The 23,058-nt window shown below is 45.7% G+C and overlaps 1 long non-coding RNA gene across 1 annotated transcript in view; it reads right to left on the bottom strand.

Annotated features, from left to right (window-relative positions):
* LOC142070569 (uncharacterized) overlaps positions 1–23,058 on the bottom strand; it is a 57,465-nt gene that overhangs the window by 1,169 nt on the left and 33,238 nt on the right. The gene's annotated exons all lie outside the window — the stretch shown is intronic.

The raw sequence follows: 23,058 nt of genomic DNA, 5'->3' as shown, positions 1-23,058 counted from the left end.
ACAGACTGAGTTTATGAACAGAACCTATGAAAATCCCAGGAGACAATACAGAAAGTCTGCTTAACAGCAACAATTTTATAGGGAAGTGTAACCATCCACACTTGAAGGGTTGGTTGGGAAGTATGGCCTATTGGTCAGAGCTACAAGCCATAACCAGCAGGGGTGTTGTTGGCAGGGAAGCCAGGATCCTCCCACTCCACTGGACTCCAACCCAGGGCGCTTTGGGGCTACCAATGATCTGGCAAGCCAGGCTGCTTAAGGCTCCCTCCCTAGGCCACTTCCTATCTTTCCCCCTCTGGGCCAGCTCAGTCCAAGGCTTTCCCCTGCTGGGGTAGTCCAAGAAAGTAAAGTGGGATTACCAATGTCCAGGATTCATATCGAGGGGAGAGGGGAATTGCTTCCCCCTCTGACTGTTTCTGGGGTGGGTCCTCCCTTCCCTCGGGGAGGGCCTTTTGGGGCAATTATCCTAGAGATATCAACCTTCCCTCTGTGCTGCGCTGCTGGAGCAGCGTGTTACAGGTCTGCTTTCTTCGAGGTCTGCCACCAAATGAGCTTCCCTGTCTTGTAATTCCTCCACCAGATGGAGTATATACTATAGGTGTTGTGGGGCAGAGCTGGCTGGACCCAAAGTAATTTCTTAACCCTTGTTTCCTAGTGTCGGGTTTGTGCACTCCATCACAGGAAGTACAGATTCAATATTTGTGTTGGTTTGTTTGTTTCAGTTAGCTTCATATTCTTCCCCTCTGAACCAGGCTGAGAAGTCCTTTACTGGTTAAGAGGTGACACTGGGATGAACCAAACTGCTTCCAGAGGAACATACTACTCAAGCTATACCAGGGTAGCAGAATCTTACTGGCCTTAAGAGCAGTTTCATTGAAGCCAGTGCAACAATTCATTCAGCTAACAATTTGTTCTCCTGAAGTTTTGAAATTTTGCAAGATAATTGGCCGTGATTTGGATTTTATAATTACATATGTGGTTCCAGAAAATGTGGCAAAATTGCAAAGTGAGTTGAGTTTTATAGATAGTTGTCTGTGTAAAGCAAACATGTTGTCATAAATATAAAGGGAAGGGTAAACCCCTTTGAAATCCCTCCTGGCCAGGGGAAAGCTCCTCTCACCTGTAAAGGGTTAAGAAGCTAAAGGTAACCTCGCTGGCACCTGACCAAAATGACCAATGAGGAGACAAGATACTTTCAAAAGCTGGGAGGAGGGAGACAAACAAAGGGTTTGGGTCTCTCTGTATGCTGCTCTTGCCAGGGACAGAACAGGAATGGAGTCTTAGAACTTTTAGTAAGTAATCTAGCTAGATATGTGTTAGATTATGATTTCTTTAAATGGCTGAGAAAGGAATTGTGCTGAATAGAATAACTATTTCTGTCTGTGTATCTTTTTTGTAACTTAAGGTTTTGCCTAGAGGGGTTCTCTATGTTTTTGAATCTAATTACCCTGTAAGATATCTACCATCCTGATTTTACAGGGGGGATTTCTTTATTTCTATTTACTTCTATTTTTTATTAAAAGTCTTCTTGTAAAAACTGAATGCTTTTTCATTGTTCTCAGATCCAAGGGTTTGGGTCTGTGGTCACCTATGCAAATTGGTGAGGCTTTTTATCCAACATTTCCCAGGAAAGGGGGGGTGCAAGTGTTGGGAGGATTGTTCATTGTTCTTAAGATCCAAGGGTCTGGGTCTGTAGTCACCTAGGCAAATTGGTGAGGCTTTTTACCAAACCTTGTCCAGGAAGTGGGGTGCAAGGTTTTGGGAAGTATTTTGGGGGGAAAGACGCGTCCAAACAGCTCTTCCCCAGTAACCAGTATTAGTTTGGTGGTGGTAGCGGCCATTCCAAGGATAACGGGTGTAATATTTTGTACCTTGGGGAAGTTTTGACCTAAGCTGGTAAAGATAAGCTTAGGAGGTTTTTCATGCAGGTCCCCACATCTGTACCCTAGAGTTCAGAGTGGGGGAGGAACCTTGACATGGTGGCACAGTGGTGGGATTAACCTGAAATCATTTGAGATCCAGTTGAGATTTTTTGAACTAGAAATACAGATTTTAAAAAGGAAATTTTTTTTTCTTTGGAAAGAAAGTCCAGAAAGCAGCTTTGAAACTGAAAGCAGCTTGGTTTCTCTCTGCTTTGTGGCCAAGCAGAGACAAAAGGGGATTATCTTGTGAATTGCAGGTTTTCTTTGCCTGGAGGCAGGGTACTTAACTCCTGCAGGGAAATTCACAGTCTTCCATCCCAGAGGTTTTTTTTTTCTTTTCTTCCTAAAAGTAAATAGGGGGTGTGTGTTCTACCCATTTGCTTTTTCTTTGGGCTGGGTAAGCAGGTTTCCAAGCAGTTGGAGGTTTTTTGCTTTAATTTGGGCCCAGAGCAGAGACAAGGGAATTGTCTTTTTCTGTAGGCTGACAATCACTATCAGAGAATAGGTATTCTATTGCAGCACAGCAAAATTTTACAGCCAAGTTTTGTTTGTTTATTTCTAAACCTCAGGTGTAAAGTTAGTTAAAAACAGAGAGGTTAGAATGACCAAATCCTCAGCTCAACTACAGCTGGAATTAGCCAAATTTCAGGCTGAGGAAAGACAAAGGGAACATGAAAGACAGATAGAACTCATGCGGCTGGAGAAGGAGGTACAGGAGGCTGCCCACAAGAGGGAAATGGAGGCAAGGAAGCATGTGGAGGAGGAGAAGGAAAAAGAGAGGAAGCATGTGGAGGAGGAGAAGGAAAAAGAGAGGAAGCATGTGGAGGAGGAGAAGGAAAAAGAGAGGAAGCATGTGGAGGAGGTGGAGAGGATAAAGGCCCAGCAGAATATACCAACAAACCCTAGCAATCCTTCTCCAGGTACCACTTCCCATCCCAGAAAGTTCCCCACCTACAAGGCAGGTGATGATACTGAGGCCTTCTTAGAAAACTTTGAAAGGGCCTGCCTTGGGTACAACATCTCTACTGACCAATACATGGTAGAGCTGAGGCCGCAGCTCAGTGGACCCTTAGCTGAGGTGGCAGCTGAAATGCCTAAAGAACACATGAACAAGTATGAACTGTTTAAATCCAAGGCGAGAGTCAGAATGGGGATAACACCCGAGCAGTCTCGTCGGAGGTTCAGAGCCCTAAGGTGGAAACCAGACATGTCATTTACCCGACATGCCTACCACATTGTGAAACATTGGGATGCCTGGATATCAGGAGCAAGTGTTGAATCTCCAGCAAATTTGCCCTTCCTAATGCAAATGGAACAATTCTTAGAGGGTGTTCCTGAGGAAATAGAAAGATACATCCTAGACGGGAAGCCCAAAACTGTAATTGAGGCAGGAGAGATTGGAGCCAGATGGGTGGAGGTGGCAGAGAAGAAGAAAACTGGTCGCAGTTGGAGTGGAGACCAGAAGGGACCACCCCAGACCACACCCTATTACCGGGGGCCGCCCAAAGCCCCACCTACCTCCCAAAGAACCCTCCAGACCCCTTATCGTCCCACCACCCCGTTCTCCAGCAACCCTCCTCGCCCCAGTGACCCGTCAGCTGGACGATGTTTTAAGTGTAACGAGCTGGGGCATGTAAAGGCCAACTGCCCCAAGAACCCCAACAGATTACAGTTCATTGCACCGGAATCACACCAGAGGTCCACAGGCCCAGATACCTCCCAGATACCCTTGGAGCGGAGGGAAACTGTGAGTGTGGGCGGGAAGAAGGTCACCGCGTGGAGGGACACCAGAGCACAAGTGTCAGCTATCCATGCTTCCTTAGTGGACCCCAATTTAATCAACCCAGAGATCCAAGTGACGATTCAACCCTTCAAGTCCAACTCTTTCAATTTGCCTACAGCCAAGTTGCCTGTCCAGTACAAGGGCTGGTCAGGAATGTGGACTTTTGCAGTCTATGATGATTATCCCATCCCCATGCTGTTGGGGGAAGACTTGGCCAATCATGTGAAGCAGGCCAAGAGGGTGGGAATGGTCACCCGCAGCCAGGCTAAACAAGCCGTGAGGCCTAGCTCTGTTCCGGAAACTTCTATCAGGACCCAGTCAGAGGTGATGGACCTGGACCCCAGGCCAATGTCTGCAACAGCAGTAGTGGATCCAGTCCCAGAGACCCAGACGGAACCAGTCCTAGAACCGGAACCAGCCGAACAACCAACACCAGACCCCGTGTCAGCACTGAATCCAGTACTTGCAACCTCAACAACAGAGGGCCCCACCGAACCTGAACTGGCAGCAGCCGATAACCCGACCCAAGAGGCTCAGCCGGAGCCTGAATCCCAACATAGTGCACCAGCGGAGAGCGGTTCACAGTCAACAGAAACAGCTCCATCCCCTATATCGCTTCCAGAGGGACCAAGCCTAGGTCCACAATCCCATGAGGAACTGATGTCTCCAGCATCAAGGGAACAGTTCCAGACCGAACAGGAAGCAGATGAAAGCCTCCAGAGAGCTTGGACGGCGGCACGGAGCAACCCACCGCCTCTCAGCTCTTCTAATCAATCCAGGTTTGTTGTAGAAAGAGGACTTTTATACAAGGAAACTCTTTCTGGTGGACACCAGGAAGACTGGCATCCTCAGAGACAGTTGGTAGTTCCAACTAAATACCGGGCCAAGCTCTTGAGCTTAGCCCATGATCACCCTAGTGGCCATGCTGGGGTGAACAGGACCAAAGACCGTTTGGGGGGGTCATTCCACTGGGAGGGAATGGGCAAGGATGTTTCTACCTATGTCCAGTCTTGTGAGGTGTGCCAAAGAGTGGGAAAACCCCAAGACCAGGTCAAAGCCCCTCTACAACCACTCCCCATCATTGAAGTTCCATTTCAGCGAGTAGCTGTGGATATTCTGGGTCCTTTTCCGAAAAAGACACCCAGAGGAAAGCAGTACATACTGACTTTCATGGATTTTGCCACCCGATGGCCGGAAGCAGTAGCTCTAAGCAACACCAGGGCTAAAAGTGTGTGTCAGGCACTAGCAGACATTTTTGCCAGGGTAGGTTGGCCCTCCGACATCCTCACAGATGCAGGGACTAATTTCCTGGCAGGAACTATGAAAAACCTTTGGGAAGCTCATGGGGTAAATCACTTGGTTGCCACTCCTTACCACCATCAAACAAATGGCATGGTGGAGAAGTTTAATGGAACTTTGGGGGCCATGATACGTAAATTCGTAAATGAGCACTCCAGTGATTGGGACCTAGTATTGCAGCAGTTGCTCTTTGCCTACAGAGCTGTACCACATCCCAGTTTAGGGTTTTCCCCATTTGAACTTGTATATGGCCGTGAGGTTAAGGGGCCATTGCAGTTGGTGAAGCAGCAATGGGAGGGATTTACACCTTCTCCAGGAACTAACATTCTGGACTTCGTAACCAACCTACAAAACACCCTCCGAACCTCTTTAGCCCTTGCTAGAGAAAACTTACAGGATGCTCAAAAAGAGCAAAAAGCCTGGTATGATAAGCATGCCAGAGAGCGTTCCTTCAAAGTAGGAGACCAGGTCATGGTCTTAAAGGCGCTCCAGGACCATAAAATGGAAGCATCATGGGAAGGGCCATTCATGGTCCAGGAGCGCCTGGGAGCTGTTAATTATCTCATAGCATTCCCCACCTCCAACCGAAAGCCTAAGGTGTACCATATTAATTCTCTAAAGCCCTTTTATTCCAGAGAATTAAAGGTTTGTCAGTTTACAGCCCAGGGAGGAGACGACGCTGAGTGGCCTGAAGGTGTTTACTACGAAGGGAAATGTGCTGGTGGTGTGGAAGAGGTGAACCTCTCCATGACCCTTGGGAGTATGCAGCGACAGCAGATCCAGGAGCTGTGCACTAGCTACGCGCCAACGTTCTCAGCCACCCCAGGACTTACTGAACGGGCATACCACTCCATTGACACAGGTAATGCTCACCCAATTAGGGTCCAACCTTACCGGGTGTCTCCTCAAGCTAAAACTGCTATAGAACGGGAGATCCAGGATATGTTACAGATGGGGGTAATCCGCCCCTCTGAAAGTGCATGGGCATCTCCAGTGGTTCTAGTTCCCAAACCAGATGGGGAAATACGTTTTTGCGTGGACTACCGTAAGCTAAATGCTGTAACTCGCCCAGACAACTATCCAATGCCACGCACAGATGAACTATTAGAGAAACTGGGACGGGCCCAGTTCATCTCTACCTTGGACTTAACCAAGGGGTACTGGCAGGTACCGCTACATGAATCTGCCAAGGAAAGGTCAGCCTTCATCACACATCTCGGGCTGTATGAATTCAATGTACTCCCTTTCGGGCTGCGAAATGCACCCGCCACTTTCCAAAGACTTGTAGATGGTCTCCTAGCGGGATTAGGAGAATATGCAGTCGCCTACCTTGACGACGTGGCCATATTTTCGGATTCCTGGGCAGACCACCTGGAACATCTACAAAAAGTCCTTGAGCGCATAAGGGAGGCAGGACTAACTGTTAAGGCTAAGAAGTGTCAAATAGGCCTAAACAGAGTGACTTACCTTGGACACCAGGTGGGTCAAGGAACTATCAGCCCCCTACAGGCCAAAGTGGATGCTATCCAAAAGTGGCCTGTCCCAAAGTCAAAGAAACAGGTTCAATCCTTCTTAGGCTTGGCCGGTTATTACAGACGCTTTGTACCGCACTACAGCCAAATCGCTGCCCCACTGACAGACCTAACCAAAAAGAAACAGCCAAATGCTGTTCAGTGGACCGGAAAGTGTCAGAAGGCCTTTAACAAGCTTAAAGCGACACTCATGTCTGACCCTGTACTAAGGGCCCCAGACTTTGACAAACTGTTCCTAGTAACCACAGATGCGTCCGAGCATGGTGTGGGAGCAGTTTTAATGCAGAAAGGACCTGATCAAGAATTCCACCCTGTAGTGTTTCTCAGCAAAAAACTGTCTGAGAGGGAAAGCAACTGGTCAGTCACTGAAAAAGAATGTTACGCCATTGTCTACGCTCTGGAAAAGCTACGCCCATATGTTTGGGGACGGCGTTTCCACCTGCAAACCGACCATGCTGCACTGAAGTGGCTTCACACCGTCAAAGAAACTAACAAAAAACTTCTTCGGTGGAGTTTAGCTCTCCAAGATTTTGATTTCGACATCCAACACATCTCAGGAGCTTCTAACAAAGTGGCTGATGCACTCTCCCGTGAAAGTTTCCCAGAGTCAACTGGTTAAAATCGTCCTTGAGATGTGGAAAATACTGTTAGTCTTTATGTACTTGGTAGTATATTTAGAGATGCATGTGTCTTATTAACTCTGTTTTTCCTAGAGCTCCAGGAAGAAATCCCAGCCAGTGTTTCACCCTAGCTGAGATTTGGGGGGCGTGTCATAAATATAAAGGGAAGGGTAAACCCCTTTGAAATCCCTCCTGGCCAGGGGAAAGCTCCTCTCACCTGTAAAGGGTTAAGAAGCTAAAGGTAACCTCGCTGGCACCTGACCAAAATGACCAATGAGGAGACAAGATACTTTCAAAAGCTGGGAGGAGGGAGACAAACAAAGGGTTTGGGTCTCTCTGTATGCTGCTCTTGCCAGGGACAGAACAGGAATGGAGTCTTAGAACTTTTAGTAAGTAATCTAGCTAGATATGTGTTAGATTATGATTTCTTTAAATGGCTGAGAAAGGAATTGTGCTGAATAGAATAACTATTTCTGTCTGTGCATCTTTTTTGTAACTTAAGGTTTTGCCTAGAGGGGTTCTCTATGTTTTTGAATCTAATTACCCTGTAAGATATCTACCATCCTGATTTTACAGGGGGGATTTCTTCATTTCTATTTACTTCTATTTTTTATTAAAAGTCTTCTTGTAAAAACTGAATGCTTTTTCATTGTTCTCAGATCCAAGGGTTTGGGTCTGTGGTCACCTATGCAAATTGGTGAGGCTTTTTATCCAACATTTCCCAGGAAAGGGGGGGTGCAAGTGTTGGGAGGATTGTTCATTGTTCTTAAGATCCAAGGGTCTGGGTCTGTAGTCACCTAGGCAAATTGGTGAGGCTTTTTACCAAACCTTGTCCAGGAAGTGGGGTGCAAGGTTTTGGGAAGTATTTTGGGGGGAAAGACGCGTCCAAACAGCTCTTCCCCAGTAACCAGTATTAGTTTGGTGGTGGTAGCGGCCATTCCAAGGATAACGGGTGTAATATTTTGTACCTTGGGGAAGTTTTGACCTAAGCTGGTAAAGATAAGCTTAGGAGGTTTTTCATGCAGGTCCCCACATCTGTACCCTAGAGTTCAGAGTGGGGGAGGAACCTTGACACATGTTCTTTGCCCCACCCCAGCACAACCACAGACTTTGCAGTCAGAGTTAAAAATATTACTTGACTTTTCAGGCTGTTCTCAAAAGGAGTCAGCAAAGGCTCCTCTGAATTAAGGGAACAAATGGTGAATTGTTTGGCAAAACGTATTGAGAATGTGCACACCAATGCTGTGGGGAAAATTAGAAATGTGTGGCTCATACAGCACTTCAAGAAGCTGTGCAGTGAGTAAAGGCATCAATCTCCCTCTCAACTTCCATGAGATCTTTAAGATAAAAGTACATTATAAAAATCCTTGACGCAACTTTAATTTTCCTTTTTATACTTTCTTTGGTCTGTCTATTATATTTCCAACAAGCTAATAGCTGTCCCTTGTTTCCAGCCACTCAGTATTTACATGCAACTTCATAAATAGATTTTTGATAGAGACAAATATAACTGATTACACATATTGATTTGTATCTAGTGCTTGAGCTTACCGTAAGCAACTTCTATCTGATAAAAAATGACTACCGATGATAATTGCATGGAACTCTGTTTTTAAATAAGCCAGAGAAAAATTGCCTCCTCCAATACAAGTTTCTTTTAACATTCAGTTACAGCAATCAGTTCTCTTGTACAAAAACATGAAAAATAGCTGTAAAAGCTTAATGGCAATGAAATGGTGTATCTGGTATTACGTTACACACAAAAACTATGTTAAAAGAACTTTAACAATTCAAAATCAAGCATTCGAATGTTATTTTATGGCAGAATTGCATGTGTAATCTTAATATAATATGCTTAATATAGTATGTGGTCATGTAATTAAAGCTACTGGCTTTAATTACATGACTACGTACTATTTTCCCACAGGATTTCCTGCCTCATTCACTGCACAACACAAACTGCTGCCTGGGGGTGATGCAGGATTGTATAGTAAAGGTGGCTGTTGTGTATTGTCCCGTTCAGCCTCAGCATCCCTGGGCTAGAATATGCTCAGTGCAAATGGAATCTTCAGGGAATTTAGCTGCCAAACTCTAACATCTCTACTGAGCTTGTGTAAACTGAGATTTTTCAAAGGTTCAAAATTTTAACCAACCCAAGGGCCACCCAACCACATTTCAAGTCCCTGCTTCAAAGCATGGTGCCACAGTTGCCCAATGGTTGTACATTTGTAAGATAGGGAAAACATTTTTTGTCTACTCTCCTTCTTGAAAACGGCCAAACCACTTTTGCTGAAACTGTCAAAAACATTCAGCCTCAGACAGCCATCTCAACATTGGGGAATTTTAGCCTGAATGGGTAAGTTTGACCAAAGTTATAAACAACTGAAAACAGAGGCTTATAAGAGGAAATATTGGGCAACCCTTACTCTAGGTGTCACTACCTGTGCTCCCTATGATTAGTTAGTAATGCATTAGTTGTGAGTGACAATTATCTCTAGGTTAACCATACTGGCCAACATTTTCCAAAATAATTAATGGTTTTAGGTGCTCAACATGAGAAATCTTAAAGGGGCCTGATTTTCATAAAGTGCTGAGCACCCAGCTTCTGAAAAACCAGTACCCTTTATGGTGTCGCAAGCTGGTCACCCACAAGCTACTTCTGAATCTCTTGCCCACTATATAAGAAGTTAACATTTAGAGTTTCCAACATCTTCCAGTGATTAAGAACTACATTTGTTATTTATAGTATTTGATGCAGTTCTTTGTTAATTTACATCTTTCAGTATTATTTTCATTACCCATAAATCCTTTTGTGCATGATCCTTACATTGAGCTCTGAACATTTAAGACGTGATCCTGCTTCCATTGAAGCTAATCAGTAAACGGTTTTAAAACAGAAGAATCTTTTGATGTAATTAGTATTTCTGGTTGTTTTGTTTCTTAATTCAGTCTCTTCAGTCTAGAATTAAATGACAAAAGTTATTGTGGTATAAATATAATGTAATGTATTACATGAAAATAAAGGTTTCAGAGTAACAGCCGTGTTAGTCTGTATTCGCAAAAAGAAAAGGAGTACTTGTGGCACCTTAGAGACTAACCAATTTATTTGAGCATGAGCTTTCGTGAGCTACAGCTCACTTCATCGGATGCATACCGTGGAAACTGCAGCAGACTTTATATACACACAGAGAATATGAAACAATACCTCCTCCCACCCCAGCAGGACAGTGGGGTGGGAGGAGGTATTGTTTCATATTCTTTGTGTGTATATAAAGTCTGCTGCAGTTTCCACGGTATGCATCCGATGAAGTGAGCTGTAGCTCACGAAAGCTCATGCTCAAATAAATTGGTTAGTCTCTAAGGTGCCACAAGTACTCCTTTTTTTATGAAAATAAAGGTTATTGCTATATCATTATGAGCTAGAATGTTATATTCTTACTCTGGAAATTTCAATGGATGTAAAGTATAAAGTAAGAATATCACAATTAACTTCTATTATAGTATTTTACATACTCTGGATGAGATTCCACTACACTTTATTCACTATAAGTAGTACATTACTCTGCTTGGCATGAGATAAAGTAACAGGATCCGGCCCAATGAACTTGAATCATGTGAGTACATTTTCTGAATTGCCTTTTTATATGTCACAAGATAACACTGGCATATCACATATTAACTTAATTAAATACATTTTCCCTTCTCAGGATAACTTATAAACTATTACTAGAAATCAATTATATTGGGCTAGATTCTCCTGCCATTACTCATGAGGAGTAATACTTTACACTGCAAGCAGATGTACTAATTTCAGTACCAAACTTGCAGGGTATAGCGCTACTCAGCATAAGTAAGGATCGTAGAATCAAGCTTCAAATTATTTTTAATCTACTTTATTTAAGTTGGCCTTACTTCAGTTACACACGTACTTCATAACTCTGAAAGTCTGAGTACTTTATATTTATTATGTTTATGAGGGAGCCAGTATGAAAATGCCTATTTCTGAGACTGGAAAAGTATCAGACAATGAATACTTTCAAAACTGCAGTATCATTCACAGAGACTATTTCAGGGAACAGTGATAAAAGCACAGGTCTTAAAGTAGTTCCTTTTACTTGTGGGAGGAACTCTGCAGAAAAAAAATTAAAAACTCTGGAAAATTCTGCATTTTGTGTCTAAACAATACAATATAATCATACCAGTTTCAATTATTTTGGTTATTTATTTCAAAATACCTATCAACAAGTATGAATTTAACAATACAGACAACAAAAAGATTCAGGAAATATTTTTTTTTTTAAAATAGATTCCTTACTAGGCATATGAATACAGAACTCTGAGTAATAATTCATTTAAACTACAATAGAGAAATGTATTTCTGGCATCCCTCAGAAGCAGTGCAAAGGCTTTGGGGAGCCAGGGGTAAGAGGAGCTGAGGGATTGGGAAGTAATTGCTGGGCAGAAGCCTGGGAGTGAACCTGGAGGGTTGTTGGGTGTGGATGGGAGAAGTATGTAACAGGTTTTTTTGCAGGGGAGTGTGAGGAATTGTTAGGGAGTTGTGGAGCCTCACCCAGGCAGACCCTGGATGACCTCTAGCTTGTCCCATTCAGTCAGGAACATCTGCTTGTGTCCCCATGGCCCCCCATTCCCATGTGTTCCTGCACCTACACTCAGACACCCCCTGCCACCTGTGGCCCTGCCCCCCCCACTCAACCACCCCCCTTCTCCATCCCCGTGTGTTCCTGCATCTCCCTCCCCCTTGTCCTCATGTGGCCCTACAGCCCCCTGCCCTCTCCCCATGTACCTGCACCCCCACTCAGCCACTTCCCTGCCCTTTGTGGCACTGCACCCCCACCTCCGCCATCTCCATGTGACCCTGCACCCTCACTCCCATTCAGCCCACACTTGAGTCTGTTCCCCCAACAAGCCTTTCGGAATCCCAGTCTATAGGCCCCCCCAGCAGCACCATTTGCCCTGCTCTGTCTGTCACCCCCACAAATCCCATTCCACATCACCGCAGGTAGGGTGCTATGAGGAACGCAATCTCTGTTCTCTCCCTCTTGACTGCTGTTACGACTGGTGAGCTGGCTCCCTATGTTTTGGCACCACAGCAGCTCCTAGTAGGTGAAAGGCATAACTGCAGCACTTTTCCAGCAGAATGTCTTTTCTACAGAGAAAAAAAATCTGGGGGGCACTAAATTCTGTGCTTGCGCAGCGGCATAGAATTTCCCCAGGAGTAGCATATTGTTGATGCATATTGTGACACTGTTGGTAGCAGCTCAAATTGATTTTTCTTTAAAAAACAAATTTGGTCCTGATCTGTATTATTTTATTGCAAGACCTGAAACTTTTCTTGATGGAAACACAAAATTAATGAATGAAGGGAATGCACTAGGTCAGGCATCGGCAACCTTTGGCAAGCGACCTACAAGGATAAGCCCCCTGGCAGGCCGGGCAGGTTTGTTTACCTGCCACATCCACAGGTTCGGCCGATTGCAGCTCCCACTGGCTGTGGGTCGCTACTACAGGCCAATGGGGGCTGCAGGAAGCAACGGCCAGCACATCTCTTGGCCTGCACCACTTCCCGCAGCCCCCATTGGCCTGGAGCGGCAAACCGCGGCCAGTGGGAGCTGCGATCGGCCGAACCTGCGGACGCAGCAGGTAAACAAACTGGCCCAGCCCACCAGGGGGCTTACCGCATGCCAAAGGTTGCCGATCCCTGCGCTAGGTCCAATATATGTTGGATATTAATAAAGGATTTTCTATAGAACATCGGGAGCTCCTTGCAAGTGGAGTAGAAATTCGTGTGGATGCAAGTACTGTCAAAAATTGTGATCTAGCTGAAAGATGGCAAACAATGGCCATAGTAAATGATAATATCAACCTAAGACAAGATGTCTAATAGGAATGTAACAAGTATCAGCAGCATATCATCTTTGTAATCTGGATATGGGAGTAAAGAATTAATTAGGAAAAGTTGTAGCTCGTTATCATTTGAGGTGTTATGAACAAATAGGAGGCTAAAACCAGTCTACAAAGTGATCCCCAGGGGTAAGAAAAATGAGCAAGCAACAACAAAAGGAGAATCAGTTTAGGAAAATATAAATAAAGGGCCCTATCATCTGAATGACTCCAGTCAAGCACAGGGTTCTGCTTGAGTATATGAACTTTCACGTTAGGTGCCTAATATACTGGGGGTAAGGGGAAAGATTGATATCCAGTGCAAGTAATATATTTGAAAAAACAATAATATCAATGAACAGGGACGTTCAATAGGAGTTTCCAGTATGATTTTGCAGCCTAAAAAAAAAGTCAATTTTCTGCTGTATAATTACCTGAAGGCCACATGCCACACAGGATGGAGGCAATAGATTCTCTTGTATCTCTGTGCTACCTCCCTCTCTCCTTCTCCAGATAGGCAAACACTCTTTCCACACAGCCTGTGAGGCTGAAAGTTATTTGTATGTTTTTTGGGGGTGGAAATATCTCCTTCATCTGCTCTCTTTCTCTAACATTACACATGTATTCATAGGGCCTTAATAGAGGCATACTTCCTACATGCATCCGAAATTTAAATATCGGGAACATAGGTGCCTAGGATTCTTGTGCAGACCTTCTAAATTTTGGTACACATAGAATCATAGAATATCAGGGTTGGAAGGGATCTCAGGAGGTCATCTAGTCCAACCCCCTGCTCAAAGCAGGGCCAATCCCCAATTTTTTGCCCAGATCCCTAAATGGCCCCCTCAAGGGGCCTCACAAGCCTGGGTTTAGCAGGCCAATGCTGAAACCACTGAGCTATCCCTCCTCTGCCCTGCCAATCAGCCTCTGAAAATAACTTGTAAAAATATAGAGAATGATGCCAGAGAATTTGTATGCTGTGACTTTATCTGAACCATATGGTTTTCCTCGTTTACTTTTTGTTTGTTCAGTTTAGTTTTATTTAATCTGAAATCATATCTTTTGTCCAGATATTCTTCGTACTGAAGATTAATTTAAAAATAACTTTACAAGAAAATTGGTATAATTCTGAGGTCAAATTCAGGGTCCAGTGCGTTACTGGAACATTTGGTAAGGATCTCACAAATGCCTGTGCTTTGTGGAGGTTACCCCTTTACATTGTTCTCAGACATCACCGTCTGTTTTCAAAGTTCTGATATTCCCTAAATAATTTATATGCTGAAAGCAGTGTGCTCTTTGGCACCTGTCAAAATTGATAGCAATCAGATCCCCATCAAATTAAGCCAAAAATATTGCATTTAAACGGAAAAAAGATTGTCTGGAACCATTAAGACTTTAAGGACTAAACAAGGTCTTTTTCATCCTGCTAACTCTGAAATAATTACTATTGGAGAGACAAGGCCCTTCAATCCTTGATGCTACAGCAATACACCATGCACGTGTGTGTGCGTACACACACACACACACACACAAAATATATATTTTTTCTGCTGTCAGATCTTGATTCCCCTTCTCGTACAACCACAGGCAGAAAGAAAAAATCCTCAAATAATTTCATGCCTAGACAACGTAAAATTCTTTTCACACTATTGTACTTAACAGAAGAGCAGGCCGAACAGTAAATTGGGGAGGTGACACTGAAACTGCAGCCTCTTTTGTCCAGAGAGGACATAGATTCAGGAACGTGATGGATTTTGTAACCGATGGATTTTGTACCTGTTCAAGATCTTTTTCCTAAAACAATGCCTGTCTGGTATTTATTTGAGAGTTTGAAAGAGTTTCTAGATTTCTCAAGAAGGCAATTGTGAGTGTAATTCATTGATCTAATGATAAATGGCCCAAAAGAAATGTATGCTTAAAATGTTGACAGGCTTGGAATCTAATGTCCAGAGTCTCAGTGGTGTAAATCTGCATCACCCCGTTGATTTCAATGGAGCTAATCCAGTTGATACTTGCTGAGTATCTGGCACCAAATTCCTAATATATTTTTTTCTTTACATATGCTGCACTCATGCTGTATAATAAAGGCTGGTTTCTTCTGAAATGTTGAGCTCCCACAATTCCAACTGAAGTCCACTGGAGTGGATGATGTTCAGCACTGCTGAATACTAAGGTCATAAATCTCACAAATTGCCCAAAACAAAATCCAGAAGGGAGCATACAACACATGCTCAGAGTAGGAGAGGTAACTGTAGCATGAGGTTCTTCTGAGTCTTCCCTGAACTACAACTGCCAGCTGTGCTATGTAAATATGTAATATTTTTGTAATATGGACTATGGTCCATTAGGAACTAAAATCAGATCAGCAAGCTTACTAACATAGGGCCCCAGGCAATAGATTTAATAAAAAAAAAACCCAACCCACAAAATCTGCTTGTTCTTTTTTTAATCAGACTTTAAAGTACAGGCAATTACAATGAAGCTACTGAAAAATACGGACTTCTTGTCTTTTATCCTGTTTAGATAATCGAGCAACTAGGTTTACGCAGCTTCCAGGCAATTGTTTTATTGCTTTTTCTCTTTCATGTTCACAGCTCTGGCTTTCTTCCTCCTTCTTCTGAGCACTGGCAAAGCCCATGAGTACTGAAAGACTGTCAGTTCAAACTCTAGCTTTTGTTTGTTTTTACTAATGAAAACTGTACTGAACGTATGCATGCAGTTTTGGGAAATCTGTTTTTTGTCTGTTATAACCAGCTGCACACATGAACTCTTTTCATTCTGCTATAGTTGTAGCGCAATGAAGCTTTAAGTACCTGAAGTATCACTGCAGTTGTTTGATGGTATTTGTTCATAAGAGCATCTAAATAATTGTGATTACTATTATACTGTCACACTTCCTAATACTCAAATGATAGCAAATTGTTGTGTTAAACTGTAACAAATTCCATCTGATTCAAGATTATCTATACATTTAATATAGTAGGCTTGAAAGGATTAGATTTTTACTGGTAAACATTGGTAAATGTCAATTTCACCTCACACACAAGCAGATGAAAAAAATTTCCACTGATAATAGAAATGTACAGATAGGCAAAGCAAGAAAATGCGGCTTGAGACTTTATTAGAATTTGATTCAAGGATATTTTCACATGTGATGTTGACAATTTGTCATAAAGCTTTGACTTTTGAAGCTCAAAGTCTACTGTCATTAAATAATTATTGTCTGACTCTCCCTGTTGTCTGCATACATCCATAATTTCCCACAACCATAAATGACTAAAAATAAAATAATGCTTAAATATAAACTTTGATATTATCTGTCAGAATTATAAAAAAATAAAATTCTGGCCAGCCTAAATGTAAGGTGGTTCTTAGGCTTAAAATTTGTCTGGCTTGGATAGTTATATTGCGGTGATTTCCTGTGATCTACAGACAACTAAAACAGTGCATTCCATGTTTACATGGCTCTAAAGTGTCTGATTGCTCCACAGACTGCATACACTGGAACCAAGACTTAACTGTTAATAATACTACTACTTTGCATTTCTATATCATCTTCAATCCAAAGATCTCAAAGCACTTTACAAATAATTGCATGACCCTGGAAATTACACGATTATTACATAACAGGAAAACTGGGGCACAGAGAAGTCACAAGGCATGTAAGTGAGAGCTAGGAACAGAAGCCAACTTCTTTTGACTCTTGATCCTGTGTTTAACAACCATGCTCTACCTCTAGTGTCTAGAGTGTCTTGTTAAGCACTTGGAGTTTTATGGATGAAAAGCACTATTATTAATTATTAATTGGTTATTCTAAACTTTTTGTCTCAAACAGCTTGTAAGAAATCATATCTGCATACAAAAAACACAACTGTCAGCTAAGCCACACTCATGTAGCAAGGAAACTACCTCTAACGGTTGCTCCAAAGACAGAAGCCATTGACAGAAGACAAATACTGCCATTCTCAGTAGTATTATTGCTTCTCTTCTCTTTCTAGGCCAGTCACTATGAGGTGATACTGGCACAACCAGTCCAGCAGGATATGTTCCTTCCAGGAAAAGACAGTAGCATAAACCTTCTGTGGTAGAACAAACAATATGTTTATTACCATTTCTGTGAAATAATTTTGCTTGATTTGAGTCCACCTTTTTACACAAAGGTTCAGATCTTTGGGTCTGGTTAAGTTGTGCTTTGTATAGACTTCGAGGAGTTGGGAGCAAAATTTGCTGTATGCCACCCACATATCTTCCCTCTCTCCACCCCCTCCACCGACATACACAATCCTCAAGGCTACTGGGTTCAGCTCCCAGTGATCTTTAGAGCAACTTCAGGTATTTGTAACCTACATTAGTAGTAATGGCCATAAGCCATTGGGCAGGGATCACTGGAGCACAGCAATAGTCTGGGCATGCCAGATCATCCCTTAGCCACAACCTTAGCATATCTTCTAATCAGGGGGAGGAGGGGGAGGCGGAAAATCAAAGGAGGTGAGGTAGAGCTAGCTACACTGATTTACCACACCTGAGGATTCCCAGATGTATGGCTACTGCAGTTTTATTGTTTCTTATCTTGCCAAAAGAGGCACACAGTAGCTGGACCAGGGACAAGACTGTCCTAGACTTTTCCAATTTCTGGATTACATCCCCCTAGTTTGTGAAGCCCTGAGAGCCAATACATTTTAGTTATTCTCCCTCCTTCTGCAAGTCTACAAGACTGCTATAAATACTCTCAATTTGCAGGTCCTAATGCTTTCTTCCAACTCTTTTTTCCCATCCTTTCTACTTCATATTTACTCTTTGCCCCAAAACTATCACAGATTTACTTCAAAATGAAATATTTTAACATTAATAAATATATAGGAGAGGGACAGATCTGCACTTAAAAGAAATAGCCACTTCTTTGCGCCTAAAATTTGTTTTTATTACAGCCAGCATAACATAGTGGTATTCTGCCAGTTAGCCCTCACTCTACATAATTTCTGTCAGTTGTAAAACTCAAAGCAGTTAATCTTATCACTCTGCTTATATGATGAATTATTTTACAACCTCTTTTTTTTTTAAAGTACTGAGAAAATCCTAGGAACATTTTATCGAAAGCCTCTCCCATTTGTGTCTCATGAGCTGTGAAATATGGTTTAGACACAAGAGAGAAGATAAAGAGTTTTCATTTGCACTCCACAGAATATGGTTTGTTCTGCTCTAGTAACTGGTAAATCTAAAAAATACCCTGACATAAATTCTCTGTTCTTTTTAATAACAATAGGTATTTAAGGGGATGGGTGAGCCCGTTCAACCTCTGTGTGATGCATCAAATCAAATCCTATTAAACATTAAATGCTACAGGCACTTAACATTTAAGACCTATCTTTCATTTGGGATAAAAATGAATGATCTTCCCTTAATTTTAGACAAAAATAAAGTTACCTGATCTGAATGATTGTCCTAGAAATGTTGTATTTGAAACTAGTGTCTTCTATCTATGTTATATCTCATAGTCCTAACTCTTAGATTGGAAAGCATTTTTTGATGATTCCAGATAAGACTGAATGTATACACACTGTGACAGGGTCAGGCCAGATGGCTATAAGAGAGTAATTTTTTTTTTGAAGCAAAAGATATTTTTATTTGCATAATACACTTACAAAGTAAAAACAGCAGCATATGCAATGTGTAACACAGCAACCAATCACAATTGTTTTCTCATTAGCTTCATGGGAGGGAAGTGTTCAAGTTTGCCTGGGCCCAGATCGGGGAGCTTCCTCAACTCTCGTGGTCTTCCACCCTTCCCAGTTACCTCGTGGCCTAGAGCGAGGGGGCTTCATTGACTCTTGTGGTCTTCCACCCCCTCGAGTTACCTGGTGCCACGCCCAAGTGTCACCAACAATTCCCTCCTCTGAAAACAAACAACAAGAGGGGCAGGCTGTGGGGTGGACAATCCGGGGGGGGGGGCACGTGCACCCATGTGTGAAAGGACCCCTCTAAGGTGGTGGTGTCCTCAGCAGCAATGGCTGGGGCTGGGGTCCCTTACTCTCTTCCCCAATCAAAGGGTCAGACAAAGGGACCCGGACGGGGACACCGAGCAGAGAACCTCGGACAGCGCCTACCGCTACTCAAAAGAATCAAGGGAGTCGGTGGATGCCGCCCAGAGGTACTCCACCCGGATACATAAATGGACTGAGGATCGGAAAATGGCCCCACAGTCACAGGAAACTCCATCGGCCAACCTCCTCTCTCTGGTTTTATAGATGGCCATTTTAGCCAGGGCTAGGAGGAGGTTAACTAGGACATCCCGTGACTTTGTGAGGCCACAGATGGGGAGTGCATAAATAAAAAGGTGAGGAGAAAAATGCAACCAAAAACATAATAGGAGATTTGTGAGGAGCTGGAACAGGGGCTGCAGCCTGGCGCACTCCAAATATACGTGCGCCAGGGTTTCCCTCACACCACAAAAGGGACAAGTATCTGGGACGGGGGTGAACCGCGCCAAGTACGTGCCCGTCCTCACAGCTCCATGAAGGAGCCGCCAACTGATGTCCCCGATGGGCCTCGGAACCAAGGTGGAATATAGGCTGGCCCACCAGGGCTGCTCACCCTCCAAAGGTGGCAGAAGGTCTCGCCACTTAGTGTTGGGGTGGGACACTAGGGTGAGGGCGTGAAGAGTCTGGAGTGTGAGCAAGTATAGATGTTTTCTTGGCGCGGTTTGGAAGCGTACCGGCTGCAGTTCATGCAGCTGGCTCGCAGTGAAGGGATGAGGGGGACGATTGGGTCTGCGGGGCAAGGGTCCAATTAAAAGGTCCGGCGGGCCTGGGGTAGAGGGTGGGCGGGGCGTGCCCTCGAGCAGGACCCGGTCAAGGTAAGCTCGAGCAGCGGGCGGCAAAGCGGCCTTCGCCTCCAGAAGTACATGCCGGGGGGTGCGAGGTCTGGAGAGCCCCATGCACCGGACGAGCGTCAGGGGATCCAGCCAGTCTCCCCGGTCATAGTCCAGGAGGTCTCCGACTCTCGTGACTTCTGCCTGGATCAAGCTATGGCGCACGAGCGAGACTCCTCCACCTGCACATGGAGCTGGGGGTTGTGTAGCAGGGGCTCCGCGAGGAGATCTACCCCCTCGGTGGCCGCCACGGACCTGGTTGTTAAAAACAGTTTCCAAGTCCGGAGGAGGTCCTGGTAGAAGCCCGGAAGCCCGGAGAGGTCTCGTGGAAGACATTCCGGACGGAGATAAAAGCGCTGCCGGTCATATCGGAGCCCTCAGATGAGGCGCAGGATGGCGTGCGCCAGTGTGCTCCATGCCGAACTGCCTGCATAAAGGAGCCTCTGTAGGGCCTGGAGGTGGAAGACACGGACCTGAGTGTGTAGACACTTCAGGCCCTGTCCTCCTTCCTTCAGGGGTAGATGAAGAACCCCAACAGGGGCCCACTGCATTTCTGTCCAAAAGAACACCAGAATCGATGTCCAGAGGTTGATCAGGAAACCCAGGGCCGGGACCAGGGTGTTGAGCCGTTACCAAAGCATGGACAGGACTAGTTTATTAAGCACCAGTGCTCTCCCTCAGAGGGAGAGACATCGGAGTAGTCCCGTCCATTTCTGCAGCCCCTCTATTACCCTGCCCTCTAAATTTTCCCACTTTTCCGGTGGAGAGGGATGCGTGGCAGAAAAGTAAACGCTGAGGTAGAGCAGCGGACCCGCGCTCCACCAGATCATCTGAAGCGCGGGTGGGAGGGAGCTTGCCTGCCACCAGTCTCCTACTGCCAAGCCAGAGCTCTTGACCCAGTTGACTCGGGCGGAGGAGGCTGCCGAATAGATGGGCTGGCAAGCCTCCACCCGCGCCAAGTCACCCGGGTCCTGGACCACGAGGAGCACGTCATCAGTGTATGCCGACAGGACCAGCTGCAGCTCCAGCTCCCGCAGCACCAACCCTGTCAACCTCCCGCAGAGGAGACAGAGGAAGGGCTCAATCGCCAGAGCGTACAGCTGGCCCGAGAGCGGGCACCCCGCCATACTCCTCGCCCGAAGCTGACTGGTTCGGTCAGGGTCCAGTTGAGCCTAACCAGAGACTCTGCAGAAGTGTACAGCACATGGAGAAAACCCACAAACTGGGGTCCAAAGCCAAACGCCTGCAGAGTGCTCAGGAGGTACCCATGGTCCACCCTCTCGAACGCCTTCTCCTGATCTAGGGACAGGAGGCCGAGCAACAGACCGTCTCTACGCCCGAGTTCCAAAAGGTCCAGAACCATAAATAGGTTATCAAAGATACTGTGGTCCGGGAGGGTGTAGGTCTGGTCTGGGTGGATCACGTCCACCAGCACAGACCCTAGCCGCAGCAAGATTGATTTCGCTATGATTTTGTAGTCCGTGCTGAGGAGCGAGACGGGACGCCAATTTCGTAAATCGCGGAGGTCCCCCTTCTTCGGCAATAAGACGAGCACAGCTCGCCTGCACGAAAGAGGGAGGACCCTGCTCTGCAGAGACTCGGCCCAGACGGTGACTAGGTCTGGGCCGAGGATGTCCCAAAACAAGCGGTAGAACTCCACGGTCAGCCCGTCCATGCCTGGAAACTTATTAGTGGGCATACGACGGAGGGCTTCTGAGAACTCGACCAGAGTGAAAGGCAACTCTAGCTGGTCTCGGTCGCTTGTGCTGACCGTAGGGAGCTCCTCCCAAAGCACTCTGCAAGCGCCAGGGTCGGTCGGATCCGGGGAGAAAAGACTTGCATAGAAGGTTCAGGCCCTCCTGCACATCTCCGCCGGTTCTGTGAGGGGGGTGCCATCTTCTGCCAGGAGGCAGGTGACGTGTTTCTTGCCCCCCCTCGTTTTCTCCAGGCATAGAAGAAGTGGGAGCCGCGATCCATTTCCCGAAGGAGGCGGATGCGGGATCGAACAAAGGCATCCCGGGTCCGATGGTCCTCGAGGGCCCGGAGCTCCCCCCACTTCTCCCAGCACGCTCTGCAGAGGAGCGGGTCTTCGGGGCTGGCGGCCAGATGCCTCTCCAGCTCTAAGACCTCCTGTTCCAACTGCTCTATCGCCGCATTTCTCCGTCAGCTGGTGCCCCAGGGTAGTCGCGGCAGAAAAGCCAGGTGCGCGCCTTCCCCAGGTCCCACCATCGCCGCGCCGACGGAAAGGCACGCCGCTGCCCTCGCCAGGCCAGCCAGAATTCCCGGAAGGACGTCACGAAGCCTTCATCCTCCAACAGGCTGTTGTTAAAATGCCAATAGGCTGGCCCTGGCCTCTCCGCACAGAGGGAGGCTGTCACGGTGGCTAGGTGGTGGTCAGAAAATGGGGCCAGCCGAATACTGGAGGAGTGGGCTCATGAGAGATGGAAGCGTGATAAATAAATGCGGTCCAACTGGAAGTGGCTCGACCAATGGGCTTCCACCCGGACAAAGGTGAACATGGAAGTGTCATCCGGGTGGTGGTCATGCCAGATGTCCACTAGGGAGTGATGTTCAACTATCTCCCGGAGGGTGTCTGCGGCGGCCGGACACTGCTTGGTCCCTGAGTGGTCTCGCTCCTTGAGGGTGGTATTAAAATCCCCTCCCAGGACCAGGCACTCGTGAGAATCTAAGGTGCCGAGGAAGGCAGATGCCTGCTGATAGAATTGCAGACGCTCCGGGCCCGATGTCGGGGCATAGATGTTAATGAGGTTAACCACGAGCCCCTCTATACTGACCCGGAGATGCAGCAGGCGACCCGGCACGGCCTCGGCGACCCCTAGCACCTTGGGCCATAGGTCGGGGGAGAACAGGGTCGCCACTCCAGCCTGCCGAATCGTGGAATGGCTAAAGTAGACCCTTTCCCCCCACTCAAGCCGCCAACTATCTTCGGCGGTCGGATCCGTATAGGTCTCCTGCAGGAAAATCACAGAGTACCCTCCCTCCCAAAGGAAGGAGAGCACCTGGAACCTGCAGAGAGCCATCCTACAGCCCCGGGTCTTCAACGTTGCGATGGTGAGAGGTGTCATAGGGAGGGCTGGGGGGGGGATCCTCACTGGCAGGGACGCTCGCTTCC

The sequence above is a fragment of the Caretta caretta genome, chromosome 1 (assembly GCF_965140235.1).
Source record: "Caretta caretta isolate rCarCar2 chromosome 1, rCarCar1.hap1, whole genome shotgun sequence".
Taxonomy (NCBI): domain Eukaryota; kingdom Metazoa; phylum Chordata; order Testudines; family Cheloniidae; genus Caretta; species Caretta caretta.
Note: the sequence above shows the minus strand (reverse complement) of the source record. Positions and strands in the feature narration are given on the sequence as shown.